Genomic DNA, 17,930 nt, shown 5'->3' on the forward strand with positions numbered 1-17,930 from the left:
AGTGCATGGCTGGCATCCTAGACTTCTGTGTCACACACAAGACATCTCTGCCTCTTGGCACCTGGAACAGACGTCTTGCTTTTCGTCTGTTTCATTGGTGGCTGCCTCATTCCCTTTCTTGCTTAAAAAATCTCTTTCCCTTACTGATGCCTCTTACTTCTCTCTCTCGACTGTTATTTCGGCAGCTCTGCTATTTAGCTCCATGGTGTCATAGCAAACAGTTGGTGGGAAGGAACTGTGCTAAGTGACATCGCATCAAAATTCAGGACTGGCTTCTTAGTGGGTAGAAGCCCTCTTCAAAGCTCATTGCAATTTTATTGTTTTGCAGGGATTTCCCATTGGCAAGAGAAAAGAAGGCCGCCTTTAACCCCTCTTCTTTCCCACCCCTAGCTACACAACGGCTGCTCCCAAGAGGGAGTCCAGTGGACCGTCATTGCCAACATGGCATGGCTGTGACCATCCTGCCTCCAGGGGGAAGGAGATGGGCCTTCAACAGGAGCTCAGGGGAGTCAGTCCCTGCTCTCGAACCCATACAAGCCCAACAGCCTCTTGCTAGAATATCTGCTTCAAGTTTGCAGAGCTGTGCATATTCTTCTCCACACATTTGAACTCAGCAAAAAGAGAACACAACGCTCTTTTCAGAAGCTGGTGGGTATGCAGGCTGCCTGACCTGCATGAAGGACCAGCCTGGTGATCAGAGCCAGGGGACCCAAGCCCGGCTCAGCCTCTTCCTGGCCGCCTCACTATGAGCAGTCCCCTTCTCAGCCTGCTGATCCACAACAGAATCACAAGCTGTCAGGAAACTGTCACCTTTGTCCATTCACAAAGCATTATGATGTGGCAAACTGAACATGACCCTCAAAATCAGGCAGCATGCTGATGGGGCGCAGTGGCTCACACCTGTAATCCCAGGATTTTGGGAGGCAGGTAGATCACCTGAGGTCAGGAGTTCGAGACCAGTCTGACCAACACAGAGAAACCCCGTCTCTATTAAAAATACGAAAATTAGCTTGGCGTGGTGGCACATGCTTGTAATCCCAGGTACTTGGGAGCCTGAAGCAGGAGAATTGCTTGAACCTGAGATGTGGAGGTTGTGGTGAGTCGAGATTGCTCCATTGCCCTCCAACCTGCAAAACTCTGTCTCAAAAAAAAAAAAAAAAAAAAATCAGGCAGCATGATAACCCTGGCTCTGTCCCTCCAACTGTGTGACTACCGGCAAGCTGCTTAACCTCCCCCAACCTCAGTTTCCCCATCTTAAAACGAAGACCAAATAGTAAAAGATATAAGTCCCTACTTACATATACATACTTCTCTAGGGGTGGGAAAGGAGATTTGAAAGAGAAAATATAACATGTTCCCTGTGCGTCCGTGAAGAGGCTGACCTGGGACTTTCAGACCCCTCTGTTCCAGCAGTTCCCGATGCTAACTCTTCTGTAGACTCATAGATCCTGCAGCTAGGGTTATAATCAGCAGCAATTACAAAACCAGTCATTTGTCGAAAACTACTTTGTATTGTTCTACTCTTTCCCTTTAGAGCCTGAAAATATAAATGGGCTATATATTTTTAATCACTAAAATATAAGATAGCATATGCTAAGTGGCAAATGATTGAACTGCAAAAGCAACACATACCCCTGGAGTTCAGGAGGAAGTGACTATCCCAGATGCCAGGAGAACCTGCTCTGTCCCTCCCATCCCCCACCTGACTCTGGGCTCCACTTGACTAACCAATCTCCATTTCAGGCAGAAGGGGACAAGCAAAATGGGTTATTAGGAGGATTTTTTTAAAAACGCTTGAATATTTCAGTTTTCTTTTCTTTTCTCTTTTTTTTTTTGAGAAAGAGTCTCGCTCTGTCGCCAGGCACCAGCCTGGAGTGCAGTGGTGCGATCTCGGCTCACTGCAACCTCCACCTCTCGGATTCAAGCAATTCTTCTGCCTCAGCCTCCCGAGTAGCTGGGACTACAGGCACCTGCCACCATACCAAGCTAATGTTTGTAATTTAGTAGAGATAGGTTTCCCCATGTTGGCCAGAATGGTCTTGATGTCTTGACCTCGTGATCTGCCCGCCTCTGCCTCCCAGAGTGCTGGGATTACAGGCGTGAGCCACCGTGTGCCCAGCTGAATATTTCAGTTTTCAAAGGACACATCGTGTCACCCTCAAGCCTTCCATGAATGAGCTGCTCTTCCCTGCCCCAATTTAGGAAGCGATGTCAACAAGAGGGCGTCATGGTAGCCCTACAGAGGAAGGGGCCTGGCTCAGAGCCATATTCAGATGGGAATGCTAGTGAACAAAGGAAGAGGCAGCGCTTTTATTTTTCTGTTTTTCTTTCTTTTCTTTTTTTTTTTTTTTTTAGAGACAGAGTCTAGCTTTTTTGCCTAGGCTGGAGTGCAGTGGTGCAGTCATAGCTCACAGTAACCTGAAACTCCTGGGCTCAAGTGATCCTCCTGCCTCAGCCTCCCAAGTAGCTGGGACCATGGGCATTGCCACCATGCCCAGCTGGCATAGCTTTGATCTAATAAGCATCTGGCCGGAATCCAAGTCTAAGCACCTCCCTGGGCTTATAAGGAGAAACTGTCGAGAATTTTTCTCCCCATTTCCAAGATGAGAAAATTAAAGCATGAAGTAGAAAAAGGTGTTTACCCAGGTTTCAAGGAAATTTTGAGTAGAAAGTTGCAGTGAATACTGCTGGTGAAGGCCAAGTAGCCTGGGCAGTCCCAGAGAAGAGCTAGGAGGTGCTGTCTTCCTCCCAGTCTGCAACCCTTCCCATCAAATAGCAGGCTAAGCCGGACAAGAGGCAGGCACTTTGAGCCGGTCAACAGCTTGCAGGGCAGGAGGAAGAGGAGGAGACCTCTCCCTGGGGAGCCGGTTACTCTTTTGCTGCTGGGTTTATGTTTTTGGAATAAATCACTTGGTATAATAATAGAAATGGAGGCGCTAGAGTGAAACATCGTGACAAGAAGAGTTCCCACTGGCATTGCAATCGATTTTTTTTTTTTTTTTTTTTTTTGGCCCTGATGTCCTGTTGCTCATAGGCAGGGAGAATCCTGACCCAATCAAGGGGAAGGGGAATGGGCTTTCTTCACTCCCCAGCTTACTCCACCTACCAGGATAGGGCAGGTTCTCTCACCACCATCATGACCAATCCCGAATCTGACTGTCTAGGAACAGGTCTTAGAGTCCGTGAACTCTATTTACTTTTGTTTGGTTCTCTGTGTGTTTGGGAGGGAGATGATAGTTTTGAAGCTGGAAGGGACGTCAGAGGCTCTCTTGTGCAATTCTCTCTTTTTCCATGAGGTTAGGGTCGGTGACTTGCCAAGGTCATTGGGCAGGTTCATGGCAGACCCAGGGCCACACCTGCCTTCTGACTGTCCTTGCTGGAGCACACTTTCCACCACGGTGTGCTCACCCTAGAGAGAGGACGGCTTTCTCGGAGCCCACCCATCCAACCCAGGGAGGTTTCTAACAGATCCAAGGCAACCCAGCACCTTCCTGGTGCTGTCCCCTTGTTATCCCAGGTGGGAACCGGGTGGCCACCTTCCTCCCTTTCCTTCAACCTTAGCTGCCCACTTCACCCCTCGCCACCCTCCGACGCCCACTCAGGCACCACCATTGGGGGTTTCCTTCTCCTCTGCTTGACTTGACCGTCACCCCATTTCCTGCATAAAGCTCCTGCGCCCGGGGTCATTGCAGCCGACTTGGGCCCATCAGACTGTAGTGAAGCCAATGTGCCCGCTTGCACATGCGTTCCTCTGAGGGCAGAACCCCTGCTTTAGCTGACAAGGCCATGGCATCTGGCATAGTGCCTGGCAGGCAGGTATGCCGTGATGTTGGTTGGGTGGATGCAGGACTGCTTACATCACAGCAGGTGTCTGGTCTGCTGAGGGATGTCAGGCACTAGCAAGGCTTCCAGTTTCTCCCGAGCCTTCCCATGATCTCCAGCGCAGGGTTAGGAGAGTGCCTCTGATGGGGGCGAGACCAGCTGTGCAGCACATGAGAAGGAGCCACAGGTGGAGTGGAGGAGGCCCTGTGGAGGCAGTGACGGTGGAGGAGGGAGGCCACACATTCCAGATCAGTGGTGGGAGTAGTGACAATGATGAGTCCAAGTGTAAGGAAACGCTAAGTCACCAGGAAAATCAGGAGCCACCCTGGATGCAGCAGAAATCAAGGAGACAGAGAGAAAATGACTAGTTTGTCTTCTGCAACTTCCTTCAGAGCTTTGCGACCATCACAAAGGCTGTGGCAGGAAGCAAGTTGGTGCTTCCCCAAGCTTCATGTCCCATGGCCCGACAGGCCTGACAGCCCTCTGTGTGTTCCCCAGGCTGTGGGGCTACAGCAGACCCAGAATGCATATGACCTGGGAGCCACGCAGGGGGTCTAACAAAGGGTTGGGGCAGGATTGTATTCAGTTGCCAGAGCTGTTCAGCCTACTGTCAGCAGAGCTCCCTGCCTGGAGAAGGCTCCGGCGGCAACAGGAAGAGCTAGGAGTTAGATAGCTGGAGTCTTCTTCCTGCTCTTCTACCAACAACCAAGGTCTCTGATGAACCATTCCATCTCAAGAGGTGTTCGTTCGCTATGCGGGAATCCCAAAGGTATACCCTAAATCTGTGCTTCCACAGTCACCTGTCCCTCAAGCCCCTGGCTGAGTGCAGTTCTGCACCCCCAAATCCAGGGACTGGCACTGCATCGTAAATACCTTGTACTAACAAGACTCGGCAAAGATATGGTTGTGCTAGGAATTCAAAGTAGGTGGATTCTGCAAGGAGAATTCCTTGAAGACCAAGACCCAACATTGCAAATGGAGGACATAAAGGGGAAACTCCTGTGGCCAGGAGCACAGATCTTCTCAGACTCAGCACATGCTGACCAGTGGGTCCAGGGAGGAAGCAGAACAAGGCCAGAAGCCGAGGCCCCCTGGGTTCTTCCTTCCTCTTTCCTTTATGCACCTGCGTGTGTGGTTGAGGATGGTGGGGAAGGGGGACTTTGTGATCAAATCTACTAGTAAGACTCCTCCCTCCCCTTCACTAAGTGGCATAGATGGCTGGTTAGCCTCCTTCTCTGAGAAGCAATCTTCTCCCTAAGAGAAGCCGACTGGACTCTAAAACACTGTATTGGTTGCAGTGGCTCACACCTGTAATCCCAGCACTCTGCAGTCTGGGAGGCCAAGGCGGGTAGATCACCTGAGGTCGGGAGTTTGAGACCAGCCTGACCAACATGGAGAAACCCAATTTCTACTAAAAATACAAAATTAGCTAGGCATGGTGGCACATGCCCGTAATCCCAGCTACTCTGAGGCTGAGGGAGGAAAATCGCTTGAACCCTGGAGGTGGAGGTTGCGGTGAGCCGAGATCACACCATTGCACCCCAGCCTGGGCATGTTGCAAAACTCCATCTCAAAAAAAGTAAAACGCTGCCTTCTCCTTTTCCGTTTTGCCCCCCCCCACCCCATGCAGTGATAGCTCAATCTATATGCTGATTTTTGTTGTCCACGCATCAAATGGCAAGAGGCTGCAGCCCACGAATGCTAAGTGCACAGGAAGCTTCACAGGACAGAGTTTGTTCATTGTTCTGCAGCTGGTAGAGGCTGAAGGACGTTGGAAGAACTGGGCTCCTTGGGGCTGAGATGGTTGCTGATAGGCCCTCAGACCAGGAAGGAACATGCCTCCAGGGAGATATGAAAATTGGGGTTTTACTTCTAAAGATCTCCATGGTAAAGATCTTGGTTACCTGACTCTCCAATCTGGCAGAATCCTGATTGTCAGAGTCCTGCTGCTAATGGAATGTTCCAGATGTCTCTGCAGGGGAGAATTCTGACAGGCCTGAATCCCAGACCTGCTGCAGGATGCTCCTGAGAAAAATAACCTTTGCTTTTCCCAATTTCATCGAAAACACTGGGGGATGGATAGGAAGCGCTGCATAAATTGTTTGCACCTGGTGAACAGGCCGGCTCGTGGCAAGAGTCCCTGAAACAGTCAGGTGGTCAGGCAAGGTATCCAGGCAGGAGAGAACAAACAAGAACATGGAAATGGAGAGGGAGCGTTTCTGGGTGAGCCTGGCAGAATCCCAATCTCTCCGTGGGCCACCCCCAGCTGTGGGTCCTCACAGGAGCTAGGGAACCTGGGAGGGAGCTGTGCCCTGTCTGGGAGCGCACTGCAACCTCTGGCCCAGCGTCCTTAAAGGTAAAGAAAGAACCTGCCTAACTTTGCCCATTTGCATCTCATATCCATCATCTCGATTTTGCATTCTGGCAACCGTGCAAAATCTAATCCTCCCTCTTCTTACTGGTCAAGTGTTCTTACTTCTCCTTTGAGCAAGAGAAAAGTTGAAAAAGAATTAGAACTTCTTTTAGGGCACAAGCATGGTGTTGGGTTTCGTGCACCCATGCAAGATCCAGCTGCAGGCCCGTGATGCAGTCCACCCTCCCTCCCTCAGAGTGACCATGCAAAAGCAGCTGGGCCAGAGCATCTTTACTATTCCAGACTCAGCCCTCCCAAAAGCCCACTGAGTCCTGACTTCTGGTTTCTAAGACCCTGCGCTCAAAACAAAGTAGTGCCACCAAGTTCTCCTCAAAAGCCACTGGGCGTTTTCAAGGTATGTGTACTTGGGTACCTTCCCCCAAGGTGTAAGATCAGTTGCCAATAGGTAAACAGCCTCTTTAATTAAATATTTACTGTGTATATTGTGTACAAATATTTGCTGTGTGTATGTATGTTTGTATATTATATACAAAATAATATTTGGCTATTTGCATCTTCATTTCACCCATCTTACTGTCCCTTGTGACATCCATGCATGGCCAGCGTGGGCTGGCTCTTCTGACCCTCAGGTCTTCTTGCTTCTCTGGAATAAAGAAGAGGGGTGGAACACTTTAATGCACCCTCTTTTGAAACACATGTTCACTGTGGCCTCTCCTGGGATGAGGTGTTGGTTGCTCCTATCCCAGATCTAGTCCCAGTTCTGCTAACATTTTACAAACACCATCTCTTTGAGTCCCCATGAAGTTGGTTGTTTCGTTCTCACTGTGCAGACTTGGAGAGGTTCAGCCACTTGCCAGAGCTGGGGAGTGCCTGTTTGGGGCTGAAATCTGGGTTCCCTTAGCTAGAAAGTCTTGCCTTAGCATCCTATTGTGGAGGAGTTCCTGACCCCCACTTCTGATGGGGCACATCAGAAGTGCTTTACATGGGGTCAGGCACAGTAACTCACACCTGTATTCCCAACACTTTGGGAGGTCAAGGCAGGTGGATCACCTGAGGTAGGGAGTTGGAGACCAGCCTGGCCAACATGGCAAAACCCCATCTCTACTAAAAGCACAAAAATTAGCTGGGCATGGTGGTGCATGCCTGTAGTCCCAGCTATTCAGGAGGCTGAGGCGGGAGAATTGCTTGAACCTGGGAGGCAGAGGTTGCAGTGAGCCGAGACTGTGCTACTGTACTCCAGCCTGGGTGACAGAGTGAGACTTCATCTCAAAAATATAAATAAATAAAACAAAATAAATGCTTCACGTGTCCAGTGCCCTGACTCTCTGAGAAGACCCTCAACCTCCTCACATTACCACTGGTCCATTAAAGGGTTAAAACGTCTCTGATCCAGAGGCTCATCTGCTCATCCTGCTGTTTTAAGGGCCTCTGAATCATTAGCTTTCCAAGCAGCCTCCCTCTGCCTCTTGAGGCTGGTGAAGTGGGAGAGGGGAGCGGCCCGCCTGGGTCCTGAGTCAACGCTGACTCCCCACGCTGTCCTCCGCAGATTAATCACCTCCAATTATGACTTCTGACTGGGCACGAGTCACTCCCAGCAGCGCCTCCTCGGGACGACCCTCGCCCCCCTGCAAACAGGCTGCCTATCTGTCCAAGATGCTTGCTGTACTTCCCAGAGTCCCAAAAAGGTACCTCGGCAGCAAGTGACTCAAGGATGAGGACCCACCCTCTTCCCCCTCACCATCTGCTCTCAGCAACATGAGTCTTCCGGGGGCAAAAAAAAAAAAGAGGACATGAAACTCCTCCCTTCCAGCAGCCTACAGAGACCTGTGCACCCCTCCATTAGCGGGCTGGATAACTCCTCATGGTGTTTCTCCTTGGCAGTGACTAATGAAGCTTGTTCTCATTTCCACTAATCACACATTCTCATAAAGAAGGGTGACACACACCTGGTGAGGCTCTGTGACACCCCTTGGACAGAGTTCTGTGCCCACCCAGCCTCTTTCCCTAGTGCCCCTCTCTGGCCTCCCTCACACCTGCCTCCCTTCTGCCCCTGCCAATGAAGTTGGGACCCAGCTGCCTCTGTAGAATTCCTAAGCATCCTCCTCTTGGCTGCTGACCCGGGCACATGGGCACCCAAAGGCACTATGCCATCTCCCTCCTCACCGGGCATCACACTGGGCTCCCTGCCCTGAGCTGCCAGCCAAGGGAAGGGCACACAGCCCCGTGGGGCACGAGCCGGGCCTCAGTGCCAGGGTACTGAGTGCACTGCTGTAGTATATGGCACAGTTCACCAAGAACTTTCCCCATGTTGTTTCATTTGATCTTTATGTCAACAGTGCTCACTGTACAACCACCCTCTATAGAGCATGGCGTTCCCTGGAGATATGAAAACTGAAGCCTGAAACACCTGCATAACCTGCCCACACTCAATTAGTAAGTGGCAAAGCATGACTTTTGTGTCATAACTCAGCTCTGGCATTAGGGTCAGAACCCCTCCCCCACAAAAGTCCTCTCTGTGTGAGCTTCAGAATTAGGCGGACTCATGCCTGCATGCTGCTCTAATTCCACCTTTTATTTCGTGGTAGATGCTGTCCTACACACTGCTCAAGTAGTTTCAACTCCTTTAGTTCCCACCACTGCCCTCTGGGGCAGGAATTACCAGGATCCTTCATTTGCAGCTTTGAGAGTAGAGGCGGGGTCCCCTAACTGATAAGCGCTGCAGCTTGAGTCTGACGCTGGCCGAGGCTGGACTTCACCAATCCAGTCAGCTGCCCAGGGCTTCTCCAACTTCTGACTACAGGAACTTGGACAAGTCACGGAAGTTTTCTTACTGTTCCAGTATTCTCATCTTTTCAACCGCAGTGGTGAGAGCACCCTCCCCGTAGTGCTGTGTGGGGCTGAGATGGGATCGTGAGAACAGAGTATGTAAAACCCTGAGCTCAGGGCCGGCACAGAGCCTACACAGGCTAACAGCACACTCAGCCCCCAGGACAAAGCCACAAGAGGATGGGGGCTGCGAAGGACGGACTGTGTTAGGAGGAAGATTCCCGTCCTAGAAGAGGCAGATGCTAGATATTGGGGACTGTGGCAGGCACAGGGAAGCATGCCACCCGCCCCACTCCCCACCCTGTGTGGTACTCACTTCTCTTTCTAAGCATGTCTCTCAAGCCAGCATGGCCAACCAGTCCCTGAGATCATTCTGATTGTAAAATGCAAAATGTTCTGTAATGAAGGTTCTTATCTATTGGGGACCTTAGTCATGTTTGAAAAATCTGATAAAAACTATAAACCATTGTTTCAGAAAAATGCATCTATATCCAGGTACCCAGGCATGCCCTTAGAAGTTCAGGTGATCACCAGATCACTAAGGGGTCTGCTGGAGCCTAAGTTAATGAGCCTCTTTTCTGCATAATTAGGAAGCCTCTGTATAATATTATCACTAGTATCATGGAGAAAATTGCCAAGTCTTTCCTTTTCCTCTCCAACTTCATACCTAGGCTCTGCACTCCCACACACTCCTACGCCATCGCTCCCCCAACCCCCACCCCCACTTCCCTGCACAATGCCCAGGGCCAGGGCAGAAGCTGCAGCAGTGGTGGTGACAGAAACAGCTGTTGCTAAGGGAGCTGAGAAGCCAGGGTGGGGGCAGGAGAGCGGGCAGCAACCCATCAGGGCAGCACCCCCCATGCGTGTCTGAACGCCTTGGGCCCTGGAAACGGTGTTCCCAGCTGGCTGCCATGGCAACGGCAGGCTTCGGAGCCATTCATCTCGGTCTGGACAGCTTCCCCTGCTTGCACTAGCGCTTTGTCTCCCTAAGTGGCTAACTGAGGTGTGAAAGGGTTTGTGGTGAGTGGGCAAAGCAGCACAAAGGGCAAAGGGTGTGTCCTGCACCCCACACTGAGCAGGCACCCTGGGGGGCTGAGAGGCCAGGGTGGGGGTCTAAGCCAACTCCCGAACAGAAACCCTGGCTGCTGGAGAAGCAGCCCCAGAACACAGAGATGGTCATGCCTCTCCCGAAGACTGCGAACTGTGAGCCTCTGCTGCTTGCCCAAAAGCCATCCTAGAAAGGAGATGTACTGGGTATGTCCCAGGTAATCCAGCAGCCAGGTGACACCTCTTCTAGATGTGGTAACTATGGATTTTTCCTTGGGCTGACAGGGAGGTTTCTAAGGGTGAGACATTGGGAGTGAATGAATGGGAGAGTTCCTAAGAGTAAGATTGGGAGTGAATGACCCCTGGGTCTAATATAAACAAAGCTAAAAGACAGATGACATCAGAGGTGAACAAAGCAGTGTAAGGTCTTGCCTTCATGTCAAGAACACCTATCTGATTGTAGGTACTGTTTAACATTATTGCCATCTAAAAGCGCTGTCCTTGGAAGAGCCATTCCTGGGACCATTTAATGAGTGGAGATTAAACGTTGCACCCATATCAACGCAATCTTCAAAGTAAGATTAAGTACTTGAGTGAAGTATTGCCCTCTTTGCACAGAAGAGGAAAACTGAGTCTTCAAGGTCAAACCCCTTGCCTAGAGACATGCAGCAGAAAGTGGCGAAGCTGAGATTTGAACTTGTGCTGTCTGCTTGAGGACCCCACCTGTTCCTGATGTGCCAGCAGACAGCAGAAGGGCCCAAGGCTGTGCGGATGTGGACTGGTCGCCTCTCAGATCTAGAGCAAGCCTCTCAGTGTGAGGTGCCTCCCTAGCTGCACTTCCCGCCACACCTACCCCTCAAGCAGCCACCTTTCTTTAGAACCCCACAGTCTACTGTGGTGATCACGCTGCATAGCTGCTTAAAAAACATATGAAGAAAACAGAAGGATTGCATCTGTGGCCTAGAGCTCTCTGTGCCTGGTGGTGACTCCCAAGAGGGTCCCGTAAGGAAGAGACCCCTCGAACACACCGGACCCTCTTCTGCCAAAACAGGCAGGGAAGCATCTCCCAGAGGCTGCTTGGTCAGCTCTGCTCTCGGAAGTTTGGAGGGCAAAGAGGGGTGGTCGAGCCCAGCAGGAATAATGGAAAGAAGGGAAACTAGCACGTAGAAGCACCTCCTGTGTTCCAGAAATTCTGGTGAATAGCCTTCAAAACAGCTCTATTAGATCGATAGTGTTTTTGCCCCATGTTTTAGTATGAGAAACTGAGTTCAGAGAGGTGAGGCAACTTGAATCAGGTCAGAAAGCACTTAAGCCCAAACGTAACTGGCTCCGGCGTCTCTATCATTTCTCTTCCGTCCTCTGACCTCCCTGACACCGTCTGCTCCTCACGGCCTGGTAAAGTCAGGAATCCCCAGATCAGCCTCTTAGCTGGACGTCCGAGTAGTCCGCCGTCCTCCTCAGGGCTCCCTCGCCCACACAGCAGATGGGCATCTTTCATCCTGCAGCTATTTCTGTTTCTCTTTTCCCGTTCTTCTCACCCTCCTGGCTCAGTCCAAGCAGGGGAGCAGGAGTCAGAGCCAGAAGTCAGAATAAGGCTCTCAGCCCATCTCTCCCTCCAAGTGCAGGCAGGACAGGAGACAGTGGGGTTTCCACCGATGCTAAGTGCCAAGGAGGGGTCATCAGAAAAGCCAGCAGATAGGGGGTTTTGGTCCCTGGCCTGGCCCCAGTGCAGGGTGAGCCCTCTCCAAACTTTCCTCTCTGATCTCCAATTCCCCAGGGGAAGTGCTGGCATCCACAGCCCTTGCCAGGATTATGGAAGGCGGGGTTGGGGAAGCACACACCCTCAGAGGCTATTCTCATTCTGTGGGATGGGTGCTCCGACTCCGTCTGGCTTTTCCTCTCCAGGCCAGAAGTAGACCTCAGGCTCAGCCTGGTTTGGGTGCTCTGTCACTTTTTGAGTCTGTTCTTGGGAGGTAATTTGCAGTCATTGGAAGGGCTCAGGATTAGGAGTCAGAAGACTTATCTGTTCCCAGTTCTGCCACCAATAAGCAAGGTGGGTTGGAAGAAGACACCTTGCCTTCCTGGGCCTCGATTTCCTCTTCTGTAGTAATTGGACCAACTAGTCCGCTCAAATTCTCTAAATTGCTTCTCTGAGCTCTTAAATCTGTTCCACACCTCCCTGCCCTTGCTGACAATATCTTCCAACCCCGCCAGCCAGACATTTTTATCCTCTCCAGACCCTGCCAAAATAGAAAGAGTACAGAACAGTTGGCTTGTGGTGTTATAACTTGTTTTCTTTTCAGGCAAGAAGTCGAATTTAAATTGTGCCCCAATCGGCACCAAAGCTGAGATGTTCAGGTCTCCTATACAATGGCCCGCATAAAAACAGCTCACCTCTCCTTTCTCTGTCTTTGTTCTGCTCTTTTCCAATCACTCAGTCAAGTAATATCTATTAAGTGGATGTGTCTGCAAGGCACTGTGCAGAAACGTAATCCAGAATGACAAGGTCCTTGTCCAATTCCACAAGGATCCAGCGCAGATGGGAGCATTAAAGGCAGCTTGCTGCCCTCATGCAGGGGGGAAAGATAAAGGACTTTTTAATGCCTTTTAATGTTTCAATGTTTCTTTTACCCACTTCAGTTGTTAATTTTATAGTGACATCATGTTTTTGGTGTCTGTCTTCGAATGGTGAGCCTGTCTTCTGTCTTCTCATCCAGGGAGGAAGTCAAGCTGCTCTAGACACCCGCAGTCCACTTCACAGACTCACCACCCATGCTCTCTCCTGCAGGGACCCCAGCTTTGCACCTGGATGGCTCCTGCATCTCTGCAACCCGATGCAAGAGTCTGAATGCGAGGGCTATAACATGCCAGCAGTGTCTATGCAAGCGATGGATGGCACTTATAGCAGATGGAAGGCATGGGGCAGTGAAGCTGTGCCTTCCTCCTCTCCTGAGGCCCCTGGGCTTTGAAGGGTCTTCATGGTCCTGAGTTCTTTTTTTTTTTTTTTTTTTTGAGACCAAGTTTCGCTCTTGTTACCCAGGCTGGAGTGCAATGGCACGATCTCGGCTCACCGCAACCTCTGCCTCCTGGGTTCAAGCAATTCTCCTGCCTCAGCCTCCCGAGTAGCTGGGACTACAGGCGCACGCCACCATGTCCAGCTAATTTTTTGTGTGTTTTTAGTAGAGACGGGGTTTCACCATGTTGACCAGGATGGTCTCGATCTCTTGACCTCATGATCCACCCACCTCGGCCTCCCAAAGTGCTGGGATTATAGGCGTGAGCCCCAGCGCCCAGCCCGTTCCTGAGTTCTTTCTCAGAACTCCCAACTAAGTCTCTTAGAGGCTAAATGCTGCTTACCATATCCTCTCTTCCTTTAGTCTCGATGCCTAAACACACCACATCTGCTCCATAAATAATAACTTCTCTAGAGCTCTTTATAATTTACGAAGGGCTTGCACTTATACTTTCTCATTTAATCTTCTCAACAATCCTATGGGATAGGGTTATTATTGCTCCTTCTTTACAGATAAGAACCTGAAGCTCAGGGAGATTTAGTGAGGGACCCAAAGCCTCACAGCTGGACCCAGCTGAACTAAGCTGGGACTTAACCCAGCTCTCTCAGCTTCTACATGAAATTAGAGGGAGAAAGTGCTTCTCCCCACTGAGTTCTCTGCTCCCCTAACATGTCACATCCCCTGCACCTGGTGTTCTGGGAGGCTCACATCTCCAGCTCTCCCCTGGACACCTTATACTGCACAGGGCCCAGAGCTCCAGACACAGCAAGAGGGGGTTCCACAAAAGAAGGGAGAGGACCTGGGAGCCAGGCAAAGTGGCCCAGATCAACACTGGAGTCCTCTGTGATGGGATCGAGAGTTTAAAACACATAGTGTGGTTTCCAGGGTTTCTTGTGGTTGGTTGTTTTTCCTGGGCAAATACAAAAGAAAAATTAGGACGATGTCCCAGGAGCTCCAAATAAAAACTAGGAAGCAGCTGGCAGCAGAGGAAAAGCCACAGCAGGGAGACGGAAGTGAAGTCTCCAGGCTGGCTGTGCAGCGTGGCTAGCGGAGGCTGGCTGCGCAGGTAGGGGACGGAAGCTTCGGGAGCCCTCCCTGCAGAAGAGGAGGTGTGTTGGCTCCACAGCTGCCAAAGGGTCCCAGAACGAGGCCCCTCATGAGTCTGCAATGGCTGGAGAGCAAGCCTGCTGCAGGTACGTGTGGGGTGGGGGCTGAGCCTACACCCCTCCAAGTGTTCATAAGGGAGAGGTGCTTGAGAGCTCCCTGGGGGCTCAGACTAGTGTCAGGAGCTGTGGAGGAGACCTGTGACCACCCTGCTCCTGGCTACCTCAAGCCTACACTGGCTCCTTTGGCAGTGAGAAGACAAATGTAGGTGGGGCTTAGGAAGAGGCAGGTGGGGAGCATAGAGAGGTCAGTGGGTGGGAAAGACAGGAGGCGACTGGGGCAGAGGAAAGCCCAAGGGTGAGGGAAAAGGTAGGCAGGTGACCTGCAGGTGAGAAAGAGAAAGAAGATGAAAGCAGAGAAGAAACCATAAGGCCAGATAACTGGGCAGAGAAAGGAGATGGAGAAGCCACAGGGTCTCGGGGAGTGACATGACATGTGAGTTCACCTGTGAGGGCAAGCACGTCCTCTCTTCCTGCCATTGGTGGTTGGCATGGAGCTAAAGCCTAGTGGAAACAGGGGGCAGAAGGTGCCGGACAGCTGCCACTCAGGCCCTCTCCTATCTTCCCCATCTCCATCATCTCTGTACCCTCCCCTGGGTGCTGAGCCCAGGTTCTGCTCTGCTTCTAAAGCCTTCTTGTCCTTCAGTTGCCTCTTTCTGCATTTTTCCAGACTCTTTCTGTTCATTCACCTGCCACAGACAAGGGTTGAAAATTCAGATGCCAAGTTTCTGATGCCAGCTCTGTTCCTCAAATGCTGGGCCACAGTGGTGGAGTGACTTCTAGTCTGAACACCACATCTGCTTCATTAATACGCCTCCCATGAGAGCTGTAAGGGGATAGTAAGGAATATGTAAAAGGACTGTAAAAGCACCAAAGGATGAGACACTTCAGAGCCTAAGTTTATTTCCAGGACTGAAGCCCTCGGGTTCCTTTAAAGGGAGACGTCCTGGTCCTTGTCCTTGTCCTTGGGGCTGCCTTGTTTCGAGTCAGAAGAGGAGGCCTTGCAGAATGAGCTGTGCTTGGCTGGAAGGTAAGTGGGTTTCCCAACATTCTCTACACAATTAGTACAGAATGTGGTCTGAGGCAGCGTACTGGATCTAGAGGCTAAGAAGTCTCACGCCTGAAGCAGATCTAGGCATTTAACACGCAGAATAAGCTAGGTGAGTTTTCAAGGAGCTACTGAATATGCATGAGAGGAAGCAAGAGAGAGAGCAGGAGAATGAACATGGGGGAGATGCACAGAAGCACACAGGCCTGACTGATCAGGGCAGAGGAGGAAAGAAGGCCTCGGAGATGGTGGCATGAATGTGGTTGGACAGAGACAGGGAGAAGGATGGGGAGAATTGAGAAGCAGGAAGAAGATTCCGAGAGAAATAAAGAGGCCGAGAGGAGCTGAGCCAGGCAGCCGGTGGAGCAGGCAGATGGAGCAACAGAGACAGAGAACAGAGCCACAGAGTGGGCACACAGCAAGTCCTGGCAGCCAAGCCCTGTGGGTTTGGTGGGAGCAGATGCTTCTATGGGAGCAGCAGCTGATGGCCCCCAGCACGTGCAGCCTTGTTGACTCCAGGCCCAGCACAGCCTCCTCGGCAGCCAGCCTTAGCCTGGAGGAGCAACCCCGGTCCAGAGAGGCAGACGAATGGCAGCCCTGCCCCGTGGAGGTTCCATTCTTCTCCTCCATCCTCCTCCAGGCTCCACCCACCTGCTCCGTCTGCATCCCAGGGCCTCGTGAATCCCAGGGAAGCCATGAGCTGCCACATCACGCCCGGAAGGAAGCAGGCTGCGTTGGAGGGGTGAGTGTGAACCGCTGCAGTGTACTTAGCTCTTCCTCTGGTGGGAGCATGTGCAGGGGTGTGCACGCTGTGGGAGGGGCGGGAGGGGGAGAAACGTCTGGGCTGCGTGGGAACCAGAGCCAAGAGGCTAGGACGAGGCGGGGTGGGGACGGACCCTCCACAGCACCGCTGGCACAGCTGCCGTGCCCAGGCCCCTCTTCTCCCCTGGCTGCCTGGCTCTGAGCATCCGCAGCCCCTCGCCACCACCCAAGCCACCAGACTGCCATAGCCTCCTCTGAGTGGAAAGGATCTGAGTGGACCCTGGTTTGGGGGTCAGAGGAGCCTTGGGGCTTCCTTGACTTCATTCTCTCCAACTGCTACCCACAGACCATTTCCCATCACTCTACAAGAGTCTGGTGTGAGTGATGCCCCCATCCCAAGAAGCTCAGAAGGGGCCTGGGTAGAGGGAGGTTTCCACCAGGACCTATCCTTCACCCCAAGCCAAAGGCAACTGCCACACTGCCCTCGACATCCCCTCAAGCTCTTCCCCAAAGGGCATCCTCAGAACACTTCAGGGACACCCTAACATCAGACTCCCCAATCACTGGTCCCTCACCCAAGGTCAGGGGTGCCTACCAGTGGCCCCAAAGTGGACAAGAGCCAAGCCCTGGTAGGAAAGAGGGTAGAGGGGAAGCAGGTGGGGAGTACAGTGTCGATTGCAGGCGCAATCCAAGCAAAAGACAGGCACCACAGGAGCCAGATGGGCCAAGAAGAAACAGAAGTTCAGTAGGAAGAGACGGATAAACAGCAGACACCAAGCAAGCAGCCAAGCATATGCTTTGCAAGCAGGCAACACAAGCACCCAGTAGGGTTTGGGGGCTGGGGAGGGTACGTGAGCCCACAGGGAGGGGGACATTAGGTTTGCTGTGGGCTGACTCTGCCTGGTTAGAACCAGTGATCTAATCCTTCTCTATGTAGCCTCCGAAAAATGGAGCTGCAGTTAGTGCTGGCAAGGAAAAGCAGCATTTGGCAGGGTGGAAGGAAACAGTGCTTATGCCGGTGCCCAAGAGATTGGTCTCTGGTAGAAGAAACATTGCCCCAGACTTGGAAGTCTGAATAGCCAGGTAGTGTTTCCAAGACTCAGAGCAGAGACCCCTAAAGCTGAACGGATTCAGAAGAGGAGCAGAGGACTGCCTCCCGCAAACCCGGGGAGTCCTTGAGCCCTGCAGGTGCTGGCTTTCCCTGCTAATGAAGCCCATCTAGGCTGGAGCCCTCAGTCTGGGTGATGTCATCCTTTCTAGCTTCCGGAAGGGAAGGGGTGGAGCCAGGCTAGAGCTTTGCAGAGTTTGTAGGCTCCACCCCTCACTGGTCTGACTTCTGGTCCCTGTCTACCCAGCTCCCTCTTGGCCACGGCTTCCTGGCCAGCCCTGTTGGAAACCGGGAGCTGCTGCAGAGCTGGAGGAGGGAGGGGGTCACCCAGAGTCACCTCTGCAGAGAACAGGGCCTGGCAGGGGATTGGCTTCACAGAGGCCCTCTTCCATTCATCCATGCTTGTTCCCACGTTCACTTCAGGGAGCCCTGAGGTTTCATGGGAACCCAGGGTCCTGGTACCCCAGCCTCAGCCTCTCCTCTACAACCACCATGTCCAGAAATGCTCATCTTCAGTGCCAAGTACCAGTACCAGGTGTCCCAGTGGAATTTTTTCTCTGAATACCACTCTGGGGAGGAGTAAAACTGAGGGAGACAAGCACCACCCTGGATTTGTTCTTGCTGAGCTAAAAGAATAAAGGCTCTGCGCTGAATTGGAGCCTGTTCTAAGCCACAAGACCAGAGCCAGCCCTCCTGCAGGATGGTGCCTTCACCTCTCACATGCTTGTGCTGGACATAAGCCAGCACTGTGCCAACTGCTGGCCTC

At 51.9% G+C, this 17,930-nt stretch overlaps 1 protein-coding gene across 1 annotated transcript in view; it reads left to right on the top strand.

Moving 5' to 3' along the window:
- Nucleotides 1–15,427: 15,427 nt before the first annotated feature.
- Nucleotides 15,428–17,930, top strand: part of JAM3 (junctional adhesion molecule 3) — a 107,812-nt gene continuing 105,309 nt past the window's right edge. The window contains 1 exon segment of the mRNA XM_078339878.1: nucleotides 15,428–16,036. The gene's annotated coding sequence lies outside the window, so the exon portion shown is untranslated.

This window comes from Callithrix jacchus, chromosome 10, assembly GCF_049354715.1.
Source record: "Callithrix jacchus isolate 240 chromosome 10, calJac240_pri, whole genome shotgun sequence".
NCBI classification, from domain to species: domain Eukaryota; kingdom Metazoa; phylum Chordata; class Mammalia; order Primates; family Cebidae; genus Callithrix; species Callithrix jacchus.